Source organism: Pinus tabuliformis, chromosome 8 (assembly GCF_031772625.1).
Source record: "Pinus tabuliformis cultivar Carrire ecotype Pingquan chromosome 8, CPIR1, whole genome shotgun sequence".
Taxonomy (NCBI): Eukaryota; Viridiplantae; Streptophyta; class Pinopsida; order Pinales; family Pinaceae; genus Pinus; species Pinus tabuliformis.
The window spans coordinates 253,814,991-253,839,450 of record NC_142294.1 but is presented as its reverse complement, the minus strand read 5'-3'; the positions used below and the strand labels follow the sequence as shown (position 1 = coordinate 253,839,450).

The 24,460-nt window shown below is 36.4% G+C and overlaps 1 pseudogene; it reads right to left on the bottom strand.

Annotated features, from left to right (window-relative positions):
• Positions 1-14,156: 14,156 nt before the first annotated feature.
• LOC149235104 (RING-H2 finger protein ATL73 pseudogene) lies at positions 14,157-14,627 on the bottom strand (annotated as a pseudogene).
• Positions 14,628-24,460: the final 9,833 nt, after the last annotated feature.

Below are 24,460 nucleotides of genomic sequence, written 5' to 3'. Positions count from 1 at the left end.
ATTTAACATTTCATAAACTTAACAGATGAAGACAAAAGTGTTCCTCTGTGGGAAGCAATACTGGGCCAACATAAACCAGTTTCCACATTACTTTGTGACAATGGTGCAAATCTTCAGTCTAGTACTATTGGGAATTTCCTCTACACTGTTGCACAAAATAAGGATTTGGATATGTTGAACAATTTACTAAGTTCTGGAGTAGATATAAATGAAGCAAATGGAGATGGGAACACAACCATCCATGTTGTCATCAGGGATGGATTGACAGAGATAGTGAATTATATTTTGGATCATGGAGCAGACATGAATAAAACATATTGTAGTGGTTGGATGCCAAAATCTTTGGTAGAGAATAAAGGGCATGAAGAAATACAAGAAATATTTCAGTAAAAGTCTTATTCAACGTATTCACACTTATGTTTATCTATCAAGGATTCAGTTGTCCCATCGAACCTAGATGAGAAAAATCATGCGGAGATCACGAAACATGGCATTCATCATTTTATAAATACAATTTCCACTCGCCTAATTGATTTCATAGGAAAAGAGTTACTATTTTTGACAATTCTCTTTTCGGTACAGTCACAATGCCTTCCAACACCTACGTTAGTGTCGATTGCATGAGTCATGCAATTAAGTGTTCTAGCTAGACAAACCCTTATCTTCCTAAAAGAGTGATGATATACAGTCATCACCCAATTTACATCAAAGCAAACAAGAAATCAAGGAAAGTGATACTCTTGCCAAATGAAATTCAGGAGCTACCACAAATTGGTATTGAGTATTTATTTTATATATGAACTCATGATTTCATGCCTTCATATTTCCTATAATATTCGAAATTAGAGTGTTGTAGAAGAACTTAAAATTAGCCATTCATAGAATTGTTGTCCTCATGGGTGAAAAATTTGGTTATTTCTCTATGAAATGTTTGAGTGAAGATTCTACATAAATATGTGATATCGATGTCATTAGAGAAGGGGATCATCTATTCCTTGTTGACAATGAAGAGATTGAAGAGATATGTAATAAGGATGATCAATGATAGTTGTAGAAATTTTGTTAGCATGCCTTCTTGTGTCAGCACGCGTTTTTTATAAGTAAAATTTCCACTCCACCTAACGGATTGCAGAGGAAAAGAGTTACTAATTTTGACAATTCTCTTTTAGGTATAGTCATAATACCTTCCAATGGAAACCCTAGTGTCGGTGTCATGAGTCATGCAATTAAGTTTTCTTGTTGGAAAATTCCTTCTCTTCCTAAAAGAGTGACGATCCATAGGCATGACCCAATTTATATCAAAGCAAACAAGCAATGAGGGAAAGTGATACTCTTGCCAAATGCAATTCGGGAGCTACTGAAAGTTGGTGGGAAGAATTTATTTTATATATGAACTCATGATTTCATGAGTTCATATTTCCTATAATATTCAAAATTAGAGCATTGTAGAAGAACTTAAAATTATCCATACATAGAATTGTTGTTCTCGCAGGTGAACATTTTGGTTATTTTCCAGTGAAAGGTTTGAGTGAAGATTCTGCAAAAATAGATGATATCGATATCATTAGAGAAGGGGATCATCTATTACTTGTTGAAAATGAAGAGACTGAATAGATATATAAGAAGGATGATCAATGATAGTTGTAGAAATTTTAGGCATTATATTTTGTAATTATTTGGCTAGATTTGGGAGGCCTTTCACAAATATAATGAAATATTTCTAGAAGTACAAGGTTTTCAACAAATGAATAATATACTCATGAAAAAACTTGACTGTAAGGAGAAGCATATAGGAAAATATTGCAAGGTGGAGACATGGTGGTGGATTTCTTGTTTATTGTTAATGGTGATCTATCAAGACTTCTAATACTTGTTTTTGGACTTCATGCAGGTGGGATGTTGTGGGCACCAAGAGAATAATTCAATATGACCCCTTCCTTGTTCCCAAACAAGGACTTCCAGTAAAAGTAGTAGTTCCAATTATAGCAATAGTGGTAGTAGGAAACACGAATATGCAAGATTTATGCACTAGTATACAGGGGGTTGTTTAAGAAAATTAATTAAGATGAAATTAATATTTCATCTCAAGCATTTAATTAAATTAATTTGGATCTAAGATCATGTATGAGACTTTTCATTGTTTTCATTTTTATATTAAAATCATTTGACAGATATGCAAAATCGAGGTTTTCATATAGACATGGCAGGGAGGAGCGTAGGTTGGGCTAAAGGAGCTATTCAGTTTGCTAAATGAGATTTTCATACAAATATGAGTGTTCAAATGGGATTAAAGAACTATTCATTTTGCTGCAAGCAATCAAACCAAGTGGTAATGGTGTCAGTGGAGTGATTTGAAGCCTTTTTGGGACCCTTTTTTGTATTTCTTTATTGACAAAATAGGATGCAGAAATAAATATGAAAGTTAATTGTTGTGGCAAAATACTAACTACTTGTGCTAATTCTAATTACTTTTCTTTCTAGGACTAGATTAAATTGTTTGTAGATTATTGTGTATTAATAGCTTGTTGTGTGGGTCATGGTACAAAGGTGTGAAATGTAGCTAGCTTGATTGAGTTATTTTTATTAAGTTGAAAATAGGTGTGTTGGATGATTATAGATTTTATAGAGATTGTGCCATTATGTGTTGAGCATTTTTATTTTAAATCAATGCCTACATATGCAATTTCAAGGATTTCTATAACTCACATAATTTTTTTAAAAGGGTGTTAGCTTAATGGAAAAGCATCTGCCTTATAAGAAGGAGGTTGGTGGTTTGATCCCACTATTCCCTAACATGAATTAATGAAGGATATTGTGTTTTAATTTTAAATTAGACAATTTTCATATTGATTTATTTCAATGGTGAGATATTTTTCGAGATTCATTATTTTATATTGTCTCTAACAAGACAAAAGTGATATTGTATTTCTTTTAAATATAATTTTTTATTGTCTCTAGAGAGACAATAGCTAGGATTAAAGACTTATTTTCTCTATAAATACAATATGTATTTAATCTCAATTATTGTCTTTGGAGAGACAAAAATAAAATTCTCTCATGAGAGCCAATAATGTTTGTGTTATATATTGTCTTTATAGAGACAATTTTTTTAAACGATAATTTTTTAAGACAAATAATTTGAGACACCGGCTTAAAGACAATATTTATGACAATACACAATTTTTTTTTTTGCTCAAGCTGAGACAATTTACCCAGAAATTGTCTCAAATATTGTCTTAAACACCCCTCATGTGTAGTAGTGTTGATATTTAAGATAGTTTTCTAATTGCCCAGGGGTTCTTATTTCAACTTAAGGTGGATGAGGATCTTTTGACTTTTTTTTTTCTATTTTTTAATTAAGGGCCTAGATTGATTCTCAAGGGAATATGATCAACACATGCTTAGTCTTATTGCTTATCAACGACTATAGTGTATTAGAAAGTTTTTTAGGTTGCACTGACATTTAATAAATTTAAAAACGTAGATTTGTGCCATGTGGCTCCTTGCCCACCAATTCCTAGTGATTTAATTCTAATAAGTTTCTTCGTGATAATATTTATAGCATTCATTTATATATAAATAAATTTTATTTAGCAAAATGGTCCATTACTTTTATTAAATTTAAAAAATTATATTCATGCGAAGGGATTTGAGAATATTTCAATTCTAATAAGTTCCTCCACAATAAGTTCCTCATTATTATTTATAACGTTCATTTATATATAAGAAAGTTTTATTTAGCAAAATGGTACATTTTACAATAAGATGTGTAATTCGTTTTTTTTCTCAAGTTAAAGTTGACCCATAACCTTTTTATACATGCTTAATCACGTACATACATGCATACATTAGTAAGACATTCTTCGTGTTGCAATAGTTTTTTGATTATATTTATGAAGCTTTCACTATATCAACCACATTAATATTTTTAATATGGTTGTACTAGTCCATAGCATAGTTGTTAGATGAGCTATTTTAGGAAAATATTTTGGTATAATCAGTTTAGATTTAGTTTTCTTTTATTTTTATTTTAATTGATCTGTTTGAAGAATATTTAATTTTTTTTTCTTTTTATTTTAATTGGTTTGTTAGAAAAAGTTTTAGTAAAATATTTATGCAATTTACAAATCAAACATTTTTAATTATTTTTTTAAAATATCATACATTCATTTATATTTAGTTCAACGTTTAGTTCCCACGTTGGAAGATTGAAAGAACTTATCACTCTCATGAAAGAAATTTGATTTTCAATTGCTCTTTCTACATTATAATATAATTGATAGTGCATGTTGAAATACTTTATTTGTGAATGACATTTAAATATCTCCTTAACATGTTAGCGATCAGCTCCACATTAAATATTAAAGTAGACATATGCCTCATACTTCTATATAAAAAGCACCTATTGAGTAATAATAATTGTTTTAATCACTTTCTATACATATACATAACTTTATAGTTGATATTGAAATATATTTTTTCTTAGATATTTTATTTACTTTTATTTTTGTGAAATAGGGATTCATATATTATCAATAAAAATATTTACAAAAAATATATTCCTATTCTACCACTAGGAAAACTAGACTAGAAACATAAGAGCATGTCCAAAGTTTTTAAGGGAGGTCCTAAAATAGAATAAAACATGATTATATAACTAAAGACATAATTGATATTAAGTGTAATAACCAAAGAACAGAAAAGACTTCATAAAACCAAAAAGTTGCTCTTAGTTGTGGAGAATAAAAGCTAAAGGTGGAAGCTTTTTTTCCTATTGGGAAAGTTAACCTAGATATCAACTAGGGCTAGATCCTCCTCTTCACTACTTTGAAGGTTTAGATTAGCCAATTTTCTCACAAACTTGTTGAGCTTATGCTCCATCTTGTTGACTTCTTGTTACAGGAATCAATGGAGAGAAGTATTTCTTCATGTTCTTTTCTTGTTTTGAGGAGAACCTTACCCATTATGGTCTTAAGTGTCAACATAGATCCATGGTTTGCATGTATTGAACATTCCTAGTACATTTATTGCCAATTTTAGGATTCCATTGACCAACATCTTCCTCCATGGTTTGCATGTATTGAATATTCCTGGTACATGTATTACCAATTTTAGGAACCCACTGACCAACATCTTCCTCCATCTTTTGCATTTATTCAATATTCCTAGTACATGTATTACCAATTTTAGGAACCGACTGAACAACATCTTTCTCCATATTCGAGAGAAATTTCCACTTGCTTTGTGATTCATACTTGGCATCTTATATCTATTCATGAACTAAACGAGAAGTGATGTCTCTTTTCATTTTGGCCATAGCTCTAACACTTTTCTAAACCCAGGTATGAGGTGGAGGGTTTGTGTTACCAAAGGTTTTTCCAACACGAGTGGCGGACATATGAGACATGTTGACGACAATGACTAGGATTCATGAGCAAGAGGCATCATGGAAAGGAGTGGAACTCCATAATAGAGAGGAGCATAGGGAAAGAGGCATGCCAAAAAGAGATGGCTTGGGACATGGAGGGGACCAAGAGGGTGCTTTAAGATCAAGACATAGAGATGAGGTTAGATAAACTAGAGGGAAATAGTAGTGGTGATTGAGGAGGAGAGGATCACTAGGAAATTAGAGAAGTTTAGAGGTGGCTATTTATAACGACATAGAGTTGCAATAGGACTATTGTCTAACTCTGCTAGAAAAATCATGAAACTTGAGAAGAAAAAATGGAAATTGTAGCTACAAAATTCCATTACTAACTGCTAAGATGGTGTTAGTTTAGGTGATGGCCACCTCTACTGAGAACTAATTGCTTAGTACTAACACACCTCCAAATTATAACAATCTATTGATGGTTTGGGTGATGACTTGAAAGTTGGGGCGTGAACCTTTGATGGTTGAGATGATCACTCGACTTGAGGAATTAAATTTTTTATTCATTTCCAATATAAAAATAATATTTCTCTCTCTATATTTATAACTAACAAAAAGAATATTTTTAAATCATATCTTCTAGTGGATATACTCTTGATCTCATAGTTACAGTAGAAAATCGAACGAGCTATTGATAAGCCATGGTTTATATATATATATATATATTCCCATCTTAAATAGAAAATGACTTTTTTAATTTTCATATAAATTTTTTATTTATAAGGATAGTGAAATAATTTCTTATTCTTAATATTCTTTTAAAATGTTATGTGCCAATTCCTAATTAAACACAAAAAGAATTACATACCTCTCTCATTAAAATTGTAAAAACAAACTTTTAAATACACTAAAAAAACTTTTATAATTTATAATTTAGATATACATCATATTTTATACATAAACGCACTCATGTCAAGTTTTTCAAGTTTTTGAATAGGAAACTTATATTTTATTAAAAATAAATATTTACCATTATTCAATGTGTGCGTAATAATTCAAACGGTCGTATGAGCAATATCATTTTAAAATTATTATCAAAACTATTCAATTTGATAATGTTTTAGGCGACTTGTTGAAATTATGTATAATGTTGAGCTTTATGGCATGGCGACTGACAAGCATGACGAAAAATATTTTTTTAAAATTTATAGGTGAAGAGTATGGTAACTTTATATTTTGATAGGTTTCGCAGATCTGTAAAGCTACTTACAACTTCGAAAAAATCCTGTTTTATAGGTTTATAAATCCAAAACGATACAAAGTCATCCATTCCATGGTCATATCTCGTATTCGTGATCGAGTGATCAATATTCGAAAGGCATCGAGCGATCTTGATTTATAGGTTTATAATAAAACGCGGACCATTCACCATATTAAAGTCGATATGCTTCCCATCCTTTTTCACAATAATATCCACTATCCACATTGATCGAGCAATATTGGTTTACAGTAAAACGAGGACCATCCACCATATTGAAATCTATGTCATGCAATAATATGTCAAAGAATTTTTTCCCATATTTTTTTTCTAAATATTTTACTTCGCCTAATTTAGAAACAATAATTCCGTCGCTATTTTGAATAAACGATATGGGCCAGAATCTTGATGTAACGCGCTTTCACCTGGAACCATTTAGAATATCGATATTCAATGGCAATGCTGTCTATGCTTCGCAGGAAATTTACTGTAACAATTAACTTGTTGGGGATTTTTCTGAGAAAATCCCAAAAACAAAGAAAATACTCCACAGAGGCAATGCTCTGTTTCTACTTTTCCAGGATCTTTTGTGCACAGTGAAGCTTTTAAAAAGAATTACTGAGGAACAGAGGATTTCACCACCATAAAAACATTTCTATTCATTAAAATATATGTCTGATACATATTCATCCTCTTTGCTGAGAGGGATTCACCACAAAATACATTCAACAAAACATTTACTCTGTCTCCACATGAGAATTTACTGAGTTGGGTTTACTGCTGTAAATCCCTTTTTACATTACTGCTGTAAAACTAATTTTTTTACACATACCGCTGTAAAAAAAAACTTACACAGGCTTACAAAACAAATGGGCTCCTCTTTGTTCTTTTCTTCATGCACTGTTGTGCAAATTCTCTCTCTATTCTCTTTCGCTGCCCCCGAGCTCTCACATGTTACGAAAAATGGTCAACACATCACATGAAAACATATTACAACACACGACCCCTTTTCATTTAAAAAAAAAAAAAAAACAAAAAAAAAACACAATTACATTTTATGTGCCATAAATATTTTTAACACACTGACCAGACCATGCCTTTTTTTAAATGCACCATACCTTCGACATATAAAAAAAGTTAAAATTTAAAACTTTCATCTACTTTCTACGGGCATATTAATTATATTGTTTTACAGCGGTCAACCCAAAATCTTTTACTCCACGCAACATTAACTTGATGCAGGCCCGTATGCAGCTTCAGGCAATCGACGGTGGAGAGCGCGGGAGCAGATCTGACGGTGGAGGAGAATATCGTAAGGCATTACATAATTGAACAATAGCTTCCGAAAAATTACGTTTGCTTACGTATGGTGAGAGCCACGCGTCTGCACCAAATTTTATCGGAGTCAAAAATACAGAAACCACTTTCACGCAAAAGCGGTCTGATATGCATAAAATGGTTTATGGTTTTGCTGAGCGGTTTTTTTTTGGGCGTTGTACGTCAGCGCAGTTTAAATTACATGTTCAACACTCCCCTTTAATTTCAACTGCTGGGCATTCGGTCATACCCAGACACTTTCTCAAAAATTCAAAGCTTTTCTGATCCAATGGCTCTGTCAAGATGTCTGCTACCTGTTCTTGAGTCCTACAATGTTCTAGGACGATTTCTCCATTGTTCACCAATTCTCTGATGTAGTGAAACCTTGTATCAATGTGTTTCGTTCTCTTATGAAACACTGAATTCTTTGACAATGCAATAGCTGAGCTATTGTCACAAAAAATCACTGTCGCTTTTGCCTGCTCTTGGCCTAAGCTTCTCAACATTCTTCTCATCCACACTGCTTGACATGCTGCTGCTGTAGCTGCCACATATTCAGCCTCTGCTGTAGACAATGCTACAATGGACTGCGTCTTAGAAGCCCATGAAATGGCTCCTGAACCCATATGAAAAACATAACCGGAAGTGCTTTTCCGATCATCTACACTTCCAGCCCAATCACTATCAGTGTATCCAACCAAATCTGAATGTTCTGAGACATTATATAAAATTCCAAACATTTTGGTACCTTTGACATACCTCAAAATTCTTTTTGCTGCCTGCCAATGTGCCTCCTTTGGCCTCTCCATAAATCTGGAAATTAAACTAACATCATACATAATGTCAGGCCTAGTTGCTGTTAAATACATAAGGCTGCCTACAATACTCTTGTACAAACTAGGATCAAAATCCTTGCTGCTGTCCTCTCTGCTGAGTTTTAATCCCATTACTGTGGGAGTGATCGCTCCCTTGCACTCTTGCATGTTAAATCTGCCCAACACTTGATTTACATATCTAGCTTGTGAGATAAAAATTCCTTTTTCATTTTGATCTACTTCTATGCCTAAGAAGTATCTCAAGAAACCCATGTCAGTCATTTCAAATTCCTCCTTCATGACTGATTTAAAATTCTGAATGAGCTGATCATCATTACCTGTAAAAATAACATCATCAACATATAAAACAACAATTAAAATTTTACCATCTTTTTCATTGATGTAGACTGTGGGTTCTCATTCACACTTGTCAAATTCATTATCCAATAGATATGAATCTATCATGTTGTACCATGCTCTTGGCGCTTACTTTAGCCCATAAAGAGCTTTCTTCAATTTGCACACTTTGTGCTCTTCACCTTTCTTCTCATAGCCTAAAGGCTGTTCTACATAAACCTCTTCCTTTAACACTCCATTTAGGAATGCTGACTTCACGTCCATTTGGTAGACTTTCCATTTGTTTTGTGCTGCTATGGACAACACTGCTCTCACGGTTTCCATTCTTGCAACCGTGGCGAAAGTCTCCTCATAATCTCTTCCATACTGCTGCTTGTACCCTTTGACAACCAGCCTTGCCTTGTGCCTTTCTATCTTGCCTTCAGCATTGCTCTTGGTCTTGTAAACCCATTTGACTCCAATGACTTCTTTACCTTTTGGTAGCTCAACCAAATCCCATGTTTTGTTTCTCTCTATGGCATTCATCTCCTCATCCATAGCTTCTATCAATTTCTTATCTTTGATTGCATCTTCGAAATGAATAGGATCATCAACATGACAATACAAGGCAAATAAGGAATTCATTCCTTCATCATAAATATCACTTAGATTTCTAAACTTCTTACCTCTTTCACTTGGTGTGCAAGTGCTTGAAGACGCACTTGAATTTCCTCCTTGTGGTGTGCTTGGAGAAGCACTCTCATTTCTCCTTGAGGGTGTCACTTGCTGTCCTTGTGTTGGCGCCGCTGTTTGGGGATGCATTTCAGCCACTTCCTCATCATCTTCATCATGAGACAAACAGTTTTTAACATTCACTGTTTTCTCTATGCTTCCATCCCAAGCTTCCTCTTCAATGAATTGAACATCTCTGCGGACGAAAAACTTCTTGGTGGATGGGATATACAACCTGTAGGCTTTGGATTCCTCACTGTATCCAATGAAGGTGCATTTCTCCCCTTTGCTGTCCAACTTCCTCCTTAGCTGATCTGGTATGTGTGCATAGGCCACACATCCAAAAACTCTCATGTGGGTGACTCCTTGATTTCTCCCACTCCATGCTTCTTCCGGCACTTTGTTCATCACAGCTTTTGTAGGACACCTGTTCAAAATATATACAACACAATTTACAGCTTCAGCCCAATAATCATTTGGCAAATGCTTTGCCTTCAACATGCTCCTTGCCATATCCATAATGGTCCTGTTCTTCCTTTCAGCAACTCCATTTTGCTGCGGAGTGTACCTTGCTGTAAACTGTTTGTGAATTCCATTTTCTCTACAAAATCTTAGGAATTCCTTGGAGATATACTCACCTCCTCTATCGGTTCTCAAAACTTTTATGTACAGCCCGCTTTGGTTTTCCACAAATGCCTTGAAATTTTGGAATTTCTCAAACACTTCACTTTTGTTTTTAAGGAAATATATCCAAGTCTTTCTTGTAAAGTCATCAATGAATGTTAGGAAATATTGGCTGCCTGCTAATGATGGAGCTTGCATCAGTCCACATAAATCTGAGTGGATGATCTCTAAGGGTGCCTTTGCCCTTATGCTCTTCCTTGATGGAAAACTTTCTCTATGTTGTTTCCCCAAAATGCAACCCTCACATAGGCTGTCCGGTTTCTCTATCAATGGTAGTCCTCTTACCATTCCTTTCCTACTCAGCAAATTTAGACCTCCAAAATTGAAATGTCCAAATCTCAAGTGCCACAACCAATTTTCATCCTTTGGCACGCTTTGGAAAGCCTCTTGGGTGACTGCTGCAATTTCATTTTTGTTTTTCAAATCTGCCCTGATCCTCAGAGGGAACATCTTGTTCCTTGTCATTTTTACTTCAGCAATGCATATTTTGCTGGGTGCTATATCCATGATGGTGCATACATCATTTTTAAAGAAAACATTGTACCCCTTATGGACAAGCTGTCCAATACTCAAGAGGTTACATCTCATTCCAGGGACATAGTAGACATCTGCTATGGTTTTCTTTTCTCCTTGCTTTGTAAATATTTTTACCTCTCCTTTTCCCATAACAGAAATTTTATTATCAGTTCCTAGTGTGACTTCTGATTTCACATTTTTATCAAGGGCAGAAAAGAAGGCTATGTTGCCTGTCATATGGTTGCTGCAACCTGAGTCTAAAAAACCATATGTCTTCACTGTTTGTTTCAGCCATGTTACATGCTAACAACACATTATTTTGACTATTGTTTTCTCTAGTAACATTTGCATTTTGTCTATTACTCATATCATGCTGCTTCTTCCTACATTCACTGGCATAATGCCCATATTTTTTACAATAATAGCATTGGACATTGGATTTTTCATACCTTTGTCCTTGAGTATGATGTTGTCCTCCTTGTTGGCTACTGCCTTGGCCTTGGTTCTGATTTGGATTGCTGCCTCTTCCTTGTGCATTTGCTGCGCTGTCCCTTCCACCTCTGTTCTGGCTTCTACCTCTTCCTCTCTTGTTTCCTCTGCCTTGACCTCTTCCTCTTCCAAAGGACATCTGGGTCTTGAAGGCTTGCTCTAGAGATGAGTTTTCATTTCTACTCAACCTCTGCTCATGTGTTATCAGTGATGCATGTAGCTCATCAACTGAAAATTTTGAGAGATCCTTTGTCTCTTCAATGGTGGTAACAATCGCATCAAACTTTGAGGGTAAGACCCTCAATATTTTCTCCACAATCCTCCTATCTTCAAGGGTTTCTCCATGAGTCCTTATCTGTGTGACCAAACCAATTACATGTGTGAAGAATGAGTCAATGTTGTCTGACTCCTTCATGCACAGATTCTCAAAATCCTTCCTCAGCAATTGTAGTTTTGCTGTCTTCACTCTCTCCATGCCTTGATAGGCTGTCTTGAGGGTTTGCCATGCTTCATTGGATGTCTTAGCTGCTGCTAACCTTGGAAACACACTCTGGTCTACTGCTAGATACAACAACACACGGGCTTTTGAATCCTTCTTTCTATTGCTCTTCAGTAGATCTCTCTCTCCCTGAGTTAATGCATTGAACTCAGTTTCATCTGCTGGTTTTTCAAAACCATCTTCAACTATTTCCCATAAATCTTGAGAGGAAAACAGAGCTGTCATGGTTATTGCCCAATAGCCATAGTTTTTCCCATTAAACTGTGGGAGCTGGGTGTTAAACATACCCATACCAGTGCTTGTGCTGGCCATTCCTTGCATTCTGATCTATTCTTCAATTTCTTGACTGTGTATTTTAAAACAACTAACTGCTTCTTCAGAAACACAAAAAAAACTTTTTGGAATACATGAATCCTTTGCCTGAGACTTTATTTTGCTGGAGAAGATCTACTGCTGCAACAAAAGACTCCTCCTTTCAGCTTCTTTGTCACCTTCAAAGAGCCTAAGCCTGCTCTGATACCACTGTTGGGGATTTTTCTGAGAAAATCCCAAAAACAAAGAAAATACTCCACAGAGGCAATGCTCTGTTTCTACCTTTCCAGGATCTTTTGTGCACAGGGAAGCTTTTAAAAAAAATTACTGAGGAACAGAGGATTTCACCACCATAAAAACATTTCTATTCATTAAAATATATGCCTAATACATATTCATCCTCTTTCCTGGGAGGGATTCACCACAAAATACATTCAACAAAACATTTACTCTGTCTCCACATGAGAATTTACTGAGCTGGGTTTACTGCTGTAAATCCCTTTTTACATTACTGCTGTAAAACTAATTTTTTTACACATACCGCTGTAAAAAAAAACTTACACAAGCTTACAAAACAAATGCAATCCTCTCTATTCTTTTCTTCCTGCACTGCTGTGCAAATTCTCTCTCTGTTCTCTTTCGCTGCCCCCGAGCTCTCACATGTTACGAAAAATGGTCAACACATCACATGAAAACATATTACAACACACGACCCCTTTTCATTTTTTTTGAAAAAAAAACAAAAAAAAAACACAATTACATTTTACGTGCCGTAAATATTTTTAACACACTGACCAGACCATGCCTTTTTTTAAATGCACCATACCTTTGACATATAAAAAAAATTGAAATTTAAAACTTTCATCTACTTTCTACGGGCATATTAATTATATTGTTTTACGGCGGTCAACCCAAAATCTTTTACTCCACGCAACATTAACTTGATGCAGGCCCGTATGCAGCTTCAGGCAATCGACGGTGGAGAGCGTGGGAGCAGATCTGACGGTGGAGGAGAATATCGGAAGGCATTACATAACTGAATAATAGCTTCCGAAAAATTACATTTGCTTACGTATGGTGAGAGCCACGCGTCTGCACCAAATTTTATCGAAGTCAAAAATACGGAAACCACTTTCACGCAAAAGCGGTCCGATATGCATAAAATGGTTTATGGTTTTGCTGAGTGGTTTTTTTTTGGGCGTTGTACGTCAGCGCAGTTTAAATTACATGTTCAACATAACTGAATAGGTTCATTCGGGATTGTGAGAAGAACCTGCTGCTATTGGATAATCCTCATATTGTTCTGAATATAATTGAATACATTTTGCAGGTGTTCGAGTAGATATTGCGCGATCTCTGGGTCAGAAATGGCCGCTGAAATTGATGATCATATGAGTAATTCAAGCTAATAGTTTGATACGGTCCGAAATTAGCTTTTCAGTTCACCATAAAAGGTTTGAACAACTGAATTTAAGTCACAATAATTTAATACTATTGACCAAATGCTTAACGAATCAACAACTGAATTTGGTAAAAAAATGGGATGCCATTACTCCTGATTGATACGGAAAGTATCGGCTGAAAATTTTTTAAACTAATGGTCACAAAGGGTATAAAACAATGTCCAGAACATAATTTTCGTTGATTTTAATTATTTTTCAAATACAAAATATTTAGAAAATTTGAGTGGTAGGCAGTGCTACGACACTCCCGTTGGATTGCTGAAGGACATGATTTTCTACAACACTCCCATTATTTTCATTGACATGCATTTAGGCGCTTCTCCCGTTATTTTCATTGACATGCATTTGGGCGCTTTGGGTGGTCTCAGCAGCTGGCTGAACTACCGCTGATCATTTCTCCCAGCACATGAAGTAGAGAATGTCGACATGAGGGACAAGAAGGATTGGAAACCACCCATTTATCAATGCAAGTTACGTGGAAACTGTGAGAGCATTCTGGTAATACTCTCACCTTTTCTCCTTCCACGAATTCTGTTAAGCGAATAGGGCAATCCATGCCTGTGAGGAGCGACCCTGTACCACACACAGTGGTAGGCAGTGCTTTTATATCGTATTTCTTGCTGGTGTCACTTTTAGCTCCTTCAACACCAACATCGGTTTCTGGCTCGGACAACTCTCGTGATCGTCTGCAGCGCAGTCTATAGCGTGCCGCGGCCCTCACGCTCAGCGCGCACGTGACAGAACAGAGCAACGTCGCGAGGATGATGACTATGCCTGAGTTGAAACTGGCTTTCGCTCCATTGTTAACCGATGTCGAGTTCTCTACAATGTCCATCGGCAGGGTGATGGGAGTGGAAGACTGCAATATCTTCCGACCTTTGAACATTATCCTCTCATGAATAGACGATGACAAGCTAGAAATCATGCTTTGAATTTTGCTATAAAAGGACTCCAATGGTGTCCAACCTCGAAGTGGATCAAGGCACAATTGTAATAGCTTGGACACTAATTGTAAATTTATATCAGAAAAGTGCTGCGGATGGAAGGAAGATTCTGTGCGTGTGACAGAAGTGAGAGGACGCGTATTCCTAAACAAATGAGCAGGGGTAGGAGATATGCCCCAAGATAAAGGTTCAAGTGCTATTATTTTGAATAGAGACTCTATAATGAATTATTAAGAGTTTTTTTTTCCATTTAAAGGCAAGATAATAATTAATTATTAAGAGCTTTTTTTTCCATTTAAAGGCAAGACAATATAGTGGTTTAGAGGTTTCATTGGTCTTCCACACATGTTTATGAGGAAACGAGCTGAGAGTAAGATGAGGCTTTGAGTCATCATGACTTGGCCTTTACGTTCAAACCTTATATTCACCATTTTAATAAATGGTACAATTTAAATAAATGGTATGCTTTAACCCAGAGTACAGTGTTGGGATAGGGGAGGATTTATTAAAAAGTATTGATAATTGGTTCCTTTTAAGAATGAGTATTTAATAGTGGAGGTGACTTTTGTCAACTTAACAGATGTATAGGTATTTTGTTCCAAGGATTCTTATCTATATCTTACTTATTCTCTAAAAAATTATCGCTCTATTTATTTGGAATTTTATAGTAGCCTTTGGTATGTCAACAATGGGGAGAGGTGACCCAAGATGGTGAGAAATGAGGAGTATGGGTATAGTGAAACAAGCAAAGACCTTTGTAACCGGATGTTGAAGAAATGTAGAACAGTTTACATCTTCAAATGATATGTTGAATAGATCTAAGATATTGTATGTAGTGATAGTTGTAGAAACTTGTAACAAGAAGGAAAAAAAAAATTGAAAACAGGGTTTTAATAAAAAGGTTTTAATAAAAGTCAAACAAGAAGCAAAAAAATTGGGAAAGAAGCAAAAAATAGACTAAGAGATAATTCCATGCACTTCTACTACATAATTTACAACGAGCCTGGACCATAAATATCGAAAAACAATGGATTTGTGTTCGCATATGAAGACTTGCACTACTATGTGTTGGGGATTTTTCTGATAAAATCCCAAAAACAAAGAAAATAAACTCCACAGAGGCAATGCTCTGTTTCACCTCCACAGGATCTTTTTGCACAGGGAAGCTTAAAAAAAATTTACTGAGGAACAGAGTATTTCACCACCATAAAAATGATTGATATTCATTTAAAATAAAAATGCCTGAAACAACATATTTCTTCCTCTTTTACTGAGAGGGATTTACCAAAAACCTTCACCAAAACAAAATACTCTGTCTCTCTTTTACAAAATGATTTTTACACTGCTGTGTAAAATCTTCATACACTTTTACTGCTGTAAAAGGAGCTTTTACATTTACTGCTGTAGAATAAAAATTTACATAAGTTTACTGCTGTAAAACAATTTCATTATACGCTCATGCATATTACAAAACCTCCAACACATAAAACATTACATGCTCTGTTCTTATTTCACCTTCGCACTGTAGTGCGTTTTCACCGTTCCATTACAAAAAGTCAACACCACAAAAACAAAACATTACAAAATACAAGGATGCATATCTTGTGCACATGCTCTGTTCTTATTTCACCTTCGCACTGCAGTGCGTTTTCACCGTTCCATTACAAAAAGTCAACACCACAAAAACAAAACATTACAAAATACAAGGATGCATATCTTGTGCACTGCTGTGCATACATCCTCTGGTTTCTTTTCGCTGCCACGAACCCCTTGTTTCATCTCCTCCCGTGTGTAAAAATACAATGCCATACCAAGTCAAAGCATACACAAAACATATATTTTTATGTGTTAACAAAACAAAAATGTAATATTACGTGCCGTATGGACAAAACTTAAATATTTTACCAACGCATATGACATTGCATTAAAAACAGGTATGGTCAACCAAACTTAAATCTTACTCCACGCAAGTTCATAAATGCTAGCTCGAATGCATGTTGAAGCGATGGACGGCGAAGACTGATGCAGTAGATCGGACGGTGGACGGAGATATCGGGAGGCCTTACTTGACTGAACAATAGCACCCGAGAAATGATGTCTGCTTACGTGTGGGGAGAGACGCGTGCCCAAATTTTATTGCATCAGGTTCAAAAATACGGAAACAACATTCACTCAAAAGCGGTCCGAGATGAAAGGTGGTTTTGCTAAGTGGTTTGGGTGAGGTACAACTACGTTGAAATTACATATTCAACACTCCTCTTTAATTTCAACTGCTGGGCATTCGGTCATACCCAGACACTTCCTCAAAAATTCAAAGCTTTTCTGATCCAATGGCTTTGTTAAGATGTCTGCAACCTGTTCCTGAGTCCTGCAATGTTCTAAGACAATTTCTCCATTGTTCACCAATTCTCTGATGTAGTGAAACCTTGTATCAATGTGTTTCGTTCTCTTATGAAACACTGAATTCTTTGACAATGCAATAGCTGAGCTATTGTCACAAAAAATCACTGTCGCTTTTGCCTGCTCTTGTCCTAAGCTCCTCAACATTCTTCTCATCCAAACTGCTTGACATGCTGCTGTTGTAGCTGCCACATATTCAGCCTCTGTTGTAGACAACGCTACAATGGACTGCTTCTTAGAAGCCCATGAAATGGCTCCTGAACCCATATGAAAAACATAACCGGAAGTGCTTTTCCGATCATCTACACTTCCAGCCCAATCACTATCAGTGTATCCAACCAAATCTGAACTTTCTGAGACATTATATAAAATTCCAAACATTTTGGTACCTTTGACATACCTTAAAATTCTTTTTGCTGCCTGCCAATGAGCCTCCTTTGGCCTCTCCATGAATCTGGAAATTAAACTAACATCAAACATAATGTCAGGCCTAGTAGCTGTTAAATACATAAGGCTGCCAACTATACTATTCTACAAACTAGGATCAAAATCCTTGCTGCTGTCCTCTCTGCTGAGTTTTAATCCCATTACTGTGGGAGTGATCGCTGCTTTGCATTCTTGCATGTTAAATCTGCCCAACACTTGAATTACATATCTAGCTTGTGAGATAAAAATTCCTTTTTCATTTTGATCTACTTCTATGCCTAAGAAGTATCTCAAGAAACCCATGTCAGTCATTTCAAATTCCTCTTTCATGACTGATTTAAAATTCTCAATGAGCTGATCATCATTACCTGTGAAAATAACATCATCAACATATAAGACAACAATTAAAATTTTACCATCTTTTTCTTTGATGTAGACGGTGGGTTCTCCTTCACACTTGTCAAATTCATTATCCAATAGATAAGAATCTATCCTGCTGTACCATGCTCTTGGCGCTTGCTTCAGCCCATAAAGAGCCTTCTTCAATTTGCACACTTTGTGCTCTTCACCTTTCCTCTCATAACCTAGAGGTTGCTCAATGTAAACCTCCTCCTTTAACACTCCATTTAGGAATGCTGACTTCACGTCCATTTGGTAGACTTTCCATTTGTTTTGAGCTGCTATAGACAGCACTGCTTTCACGGTTTCCATTTTTGCACCCTGTGCGAAAGTCTCCTCATAATCTCTTCCATACTGCTGTTTGTACCCTTTGACAACCAGCCTTGCCTTGTGTCTTTCTATTTTACCTTCAGCATTGCTCTTAGTCTTGTAAACCCATTTGACTCCAATGACTTCTTTGTCTTTTGGTAGCTCAACCAAATCCCATGTTTTGTTTCTCTCTATGGCATTCATCTCCTCATCCATAGCTTCTATCCATTTCCTATCTTTAATTGCATCCTCGAAATGAATAGGATCATCAACATGACAATACAAGGCAAATAAGGAATTCATTCCTTCATCATAAATATCACTTAAGTTTCTGAACTTCTTACCTCTTTCATTTGGTGTGCAAGTGCTTGAAGATGCCCTTGAATTTCCTCCTTGTGGTGTGCTTGGAGAAGCACTCTCATTTATCCTCAATGGTGTCCCTTGCTGTCCTTGTGTTGGCGCTGCTGTTTGGGGATGCATTTCAGCCACCTCCTCATCATCTTCATCATGAGACAAACAGTTTTTAACATTCACTGTTTTCTCTATGCTTCCATCCCAAGCTTCCTCCTCAATGAATTGAACATCTCTGCTGACAAAAAACTTCTTGGTGGATGGGATATACAACCTGTAGGCTTTGGATTCCTCACTGTATCCAATGAAAAGACATTTCTCCCCTTTGCTGTCCAACCTCCTTCTTAGCTGATCTGGTATGTGTGCATAGGCCACACATCCAAAAACTCTCATGTGGGTGACTCCTTGCTTTCTCCCACTCCATGCTTCTTCCGGCACTTTGTTCAACACTGCTTTTGTAGGACACCTGTTCAGAATATACACTGCACAATTTACAGCTTTAGCCCAATAATCATTTGGCAAATGCTTTGCCTTCAACATGCTCCTCGCCATATCCATGATGGTCCTATTCTTCCTTTCAGCAACTCCATTTTGTTGCGGAGTGTACCTTGCTGTAAACTGTTTGTTAATTCCATTTTCTCTACAAATCGTAGAAACTCCTTGGAGATATACTCACCTCCTCTATCAGTTCTCAAAACTTTAATATGCAGCCCGCTTTGGTTTTCCACAAGTGCTTTGAAATTTCGGAATTTTTCAAACACTTCAATCTTGTTTTTAAGAAAATATACCCAAGTTTTTCTTGTAAAGTCATCAATGAATGTTAGGAAATATTGGCTGCCTGCTAATGATGGAGCTTGCATCGGTCCACATAAATCTGAGTGGATGATCTCTAAGGGTGCCTTTGCCCTTATGCTTTTACCTGATGGAAAACTTTCTCTATGTTGTTTTCCCAATATGCAACCTTCACAAAGGCTATCCGGTTTCTCTATCAATGGTAATCCTCTTACCATTCCTTTTCTGCTTAACAAGTTTAGACCTCCAAAATTGAAATGTCCAAATCTCAAGTGCCACAACCAATTTTCATCCTTTGGCACGCTTTGGAAAGCCTCTTGGGTGACTGCTGCAATTTCTCCTTTGTTTTTCAAATCTGTCCTGATCCTGAGAGGGAACATCCTGTTCCTCGTCATCTTCACTTTAGCAATGCATCTTTTGCTGGGTGCTATATCCATGATGGTGCATACATCATTTTTAAAGAAAACATTGTACCCCTTATGGACAAGCTGTCCAATACTCAAGAGGTTACATCTCATTCCGGGGACATAGTAGACATCTGCTATGGTTTTCCTTTCACCTTGCTTTGTAAATATTTTTACCTCTCCTTTTCCCATAACAGAGATTTTACTATCACTTCCCAGTGTGACTTCTGATTTCATATTCTGATCTAGGGCAGAAAAGAAGGCTATGTTTCCTGTCATATGGTTGCTGCAACCTGAGTCTAAAAACCATATGTCCTCACTGTTTGTTTCAGCCATGTTACAAGCTAACAACACATTATTTTGGTTGATGTTTTCTCTAGTGACATTTGCATTTTGTCTATTACTTATATCATGCTGCTTCTTCCTACATTCACTAGCATAATGCCCATATTTTTTACAATAATAGCATTGGACATTGGATTTTTCATACCTTTGTCCTTGAGCATGATGTTGTCCTCTTTGTTGGCTGCTGCCTTGGCCTTGGTTCTGATTTGGGTTGCTGCCTCTTCCTTGAGCATTTGCTGGGCTGTTCCTTCCACCTCTATTCTGGCTTCTGCCTCTTCCTCTCTTGTTTCCTCTGCCTTGACCTCTTCCTCTTCCAAAGGACATCTGGGTCTTGAAGGCTTGTTCTAGAGATGAGTTTTCATTTCTACTCAACCTCTGCTCATGTGTTATCAGTGATGCATGTAGCTCATCAACTGAAAAGTTTGAGAGATCCTTTGTCTCTTCAATGGTGGTGACAATCCCATCAAACTTTGAGGGCAAGACCCTCAATATTTTCTCCACAATCCTCCTTTCTTCAATGGTTTCTCCATTAGTCCTCGTCTGTGTGACCAAACCAATCACATGTGTGAAGAATGGGTCAATATTATCTGACTCCTTCATGCTCACATTCTCAAAATCTTTTCTCTGCAATTGTAGTTTTGTTGTCTTCACTCTCTCCATGCCTTGATAGGCTGTCTTGAGGGTTTTCCATGCATCTTTGGATGTCTTAGCTACTGCTAACCTTGGAAACACGCTTCCATGCACTGCTTGATACAAGAAGAAGAGGGCTTTTGAGTCCTTCTTCTTGTGGCTCTTTAACAGATCCTTCTCTCCCTGAGTTAATGCATTAAACTCATTTTCATCTGCTGGTTGCTCAAAACCTTCCTCAACTATTTCCCATAAGTCTTGGGAAGCAAACAAGGCTTTCATTGTTATTGCCCAATAGTCATAGTTTTTACCATCAAATAATGGGAGCTGCATACCCATGCTATTACTGGTGCTTGTGCCAGCCATTCTTGCAGCCTCAACTATGCTTCAATTTCTTGACTGTGTATTTTAAAACACTGACTGTTTCTTCAGCAACACATTAAAAACTTTGTGAAATACCTGAGTATTTTCTTGACTGAGCCTTCACTCTGCTGGAGAAGATCTACTGCTGCAACAAAAGACTCCTCCCTTCAGCTTCTTTGTCACCTTCAAAGAGCCTAAACCTGCTCTGATACCACTGTTGGGGATTTTTCTGATAAAATCCCAAAAACAAAGAAAATAAACTCCACAGAGGCAATGCTCTGTTTCACCTCCACAGGATCTTTTTGCACAGGGAAGCTTAATTTTTTTTTACTGAGGAACAGAGTATTTCACCACCATAAAAATGATTGATATTCATTTAAAATACAAATGCCTGAAACAACATATTTCTTCCTCTTTTACTGAGAGGGATTTACCAAAAACCTTCACCAAAACAAAATACTCTCTCTCTCTTTTACAAAAAGATTTTTACACTGCTGTGTAAAATCTTCATACACTTTTACTGCTGTAAAAGGAGCTTTTACATTTACTGCTGTAGAATAAAAATTTACATAAGTTTACTGCTGTAAAACAATTTCATTATACGCTCATGCGTATTACAAAACCTCCAGCACATAAAACATTACATGCTCTGTTCTTATTTCACCTTCGCACTGCAGTGCGTTTTCACCGTTCCATTACAAAAAGTCAACACCACAAAAACAAAACATTACAAAATACAAGGATGCATATCTTGTGCACTGCTGTGCATACATCCTCTGGTTTCTTTTCGCTGCCATGAACCCCTTGTTTCATCTCCTCCTGTGTGCAAAAATACAATGCCATACCAAGTCAACGCATACACAAAACATATATTTTTATGTGTTAACAAAACAAAAATGTAATATTACGTGCCGTATGGACAAAACTTAAATATTTTACCAACGCATATGACATTGCATTAAAAACAAGTATGGTCAACCAAACTTAAATCTTACACCACGCAAGTTCATAAATGCTAGCTCGAATGCATGTTGAAGCGATGGACGTCGAAGACTGATGCAGTAGATCGGACGGTGGATGGAGATATCGGGAGGCCTTACTTGACTGAACAATAGCACCCGAGAAATGACGTCTGCTTACGTGTGGGGAGAGACGCGTGCCCAAATTTTATTGCATCGGGTTCAAAAATACGGAAACAACTTTCACTCAAAAGCGGTCCGAGATGAAAGGCGGTTTTGCTGAGTGGTTTGGGTGAGGTACAACTGCGTTGAAATTTCATATTCAACACTATGACTATGGATGTAAAAAGCACCCAATACATTGAAATCCTTAACAAAGTAAATCATATTGTCCAGAAACATGAAAATTTAATCAATGTTATATTATTGTCCAGAAACATGAAAATTTAATCAATGTTATAGGGGCGTGAGGAGCTAACATTGTAGGGAGTTAGAACTACATGGAAAGGGGAAATGATGAAGGAAAGAAAGTGGAATATGTAGACTAGATATAACAGGGTACGGGTGTTTATTGAGCAGGTTACTTTATAAATTTGGAGGTGTAGGTAGTAGACACGCATTCCGAAATCACAAGAGGAAAGAATATACACGCAGAGTTGTTCACTTGGCTTCAGTTTACCTGGCCTCTGTCCTTGGATACGAAACTTATAGGGGAGTGAATCTATTCGATGCAAAATTCGAAAAACAAAATTATGACAAAGTAGTTTATATGTTTCAGATATTTTATATGGATTTTTAATGCAAATGTTCTATATTGTTGAGCTATTGAAGCTGGCCGAAGGATTTGCTATGGAAAGCTAGAGAATTTGAACAGAAACGTGAAGGTGCTGAAAAAAAACGATAAGCTCAGTAAGCAACGTGAAGGTGGTGAAAAAAAACGATAAGCTCAGTAAGCAACGTGAAGGTGGTGAAAAAAAACGATAAGCTCAGTAAGCTTCTGGATCTTTTGGCTATAGAAGGTGGCCGGAAGATTTAATACTGAAAGCGAGACAAATCGAATAGAGCTTCGACACCTCATGCAGGGGCCGATGAGAGGCGATGAACTAGTGTGCTTGGCATTTGTTCACAACTCGGGGATCTATTCACAACACTCGAACCTGCTTTTATATATATATATATATATATATATAGAGAGAGAGAGAGAGAGAGAGGATGTTATGAGTTGGCACCTCTTGGTTTTTGTTTCAGCCATAGTCTAACAATGTCACGATTTCCCTCGTCAAACAAAATAAACGTGGAAATTTTAGTAGAAGTTTGAGAAAATTTAATGAAATTTTTGGAAATTAAGATTATAGTTGTTAAATAATTTTAGTAGAAATTTGAAAAACATTTAATGAAATTTTTGGAAATTAGGATTATAGTTGTTAAACTTTAAAATAGTTTTTGATAGTGCTAAATACATTTCTATCATAAAACTATTCATATACTGCCAAAATTAAATTTGCTGAAAAAAATCCGTCAAATAATAACCTAGTTAGACAAAGCCTTTGGATACGAGAAGAGGACCGAAATACTAATTTTTTTCACATATATGCTAACTACATGAGGAAGCTTAACTTCATTTGGGAGATTTCTAATGCAAATGGCTCAAAGATTCAGACGTTGCAAGACATTAGTAGAGCCGTTGTTCTCCACTTCCATAAAGCATACTGTCAAAGGGACTTGGTTTGGCGAGAGGATCAGATATGGGGGGTTGAACTATTTCCATCCATGTTCGATGAAGAAGCAAATTTAGCTCTCTATAAAGCCATTTCAGAGGAGGAAATCCTAGGAGCGCTGAAATCTTTTAAGGGGGATACCAATCTTTGTCCTGACGGATGGACTATGGAACTCTTCCCACACTTTTTTGATCTAATAAAATAGGACCTTGTTGACCTGGTAGAGGAATCAAGGACTAGAGGTTTTATTCATCCCCACATCAACTCCACATATATCGCGTTGATCCCAAAAAGGACTCCCTCTACAACCTTCTCGGATTACTGACCTATCTCTCTTTGTAATCTTGTCTACAAGATTAGTTCTAAAACCATTGCAAACTAGATGAGGCATACCATGTCTAAGTATATATCCCCACAACAGTTTGGCTTCCCGCAAAACCAACAGAATCATGATGCAGTGGCGATTGTCCAGGAATGTATGCACTCGATCCATACTAAGAAATTAAATGTTGCTATTATGAAGGTTGATTTACAAAAGGAATTTGATTGTCTTGATTGGGGCTACCGGTGGCTGGTTCTTCACAAAATTAGAATACAAGCTAGAACAACCGACTGCCTATGTTACACATTT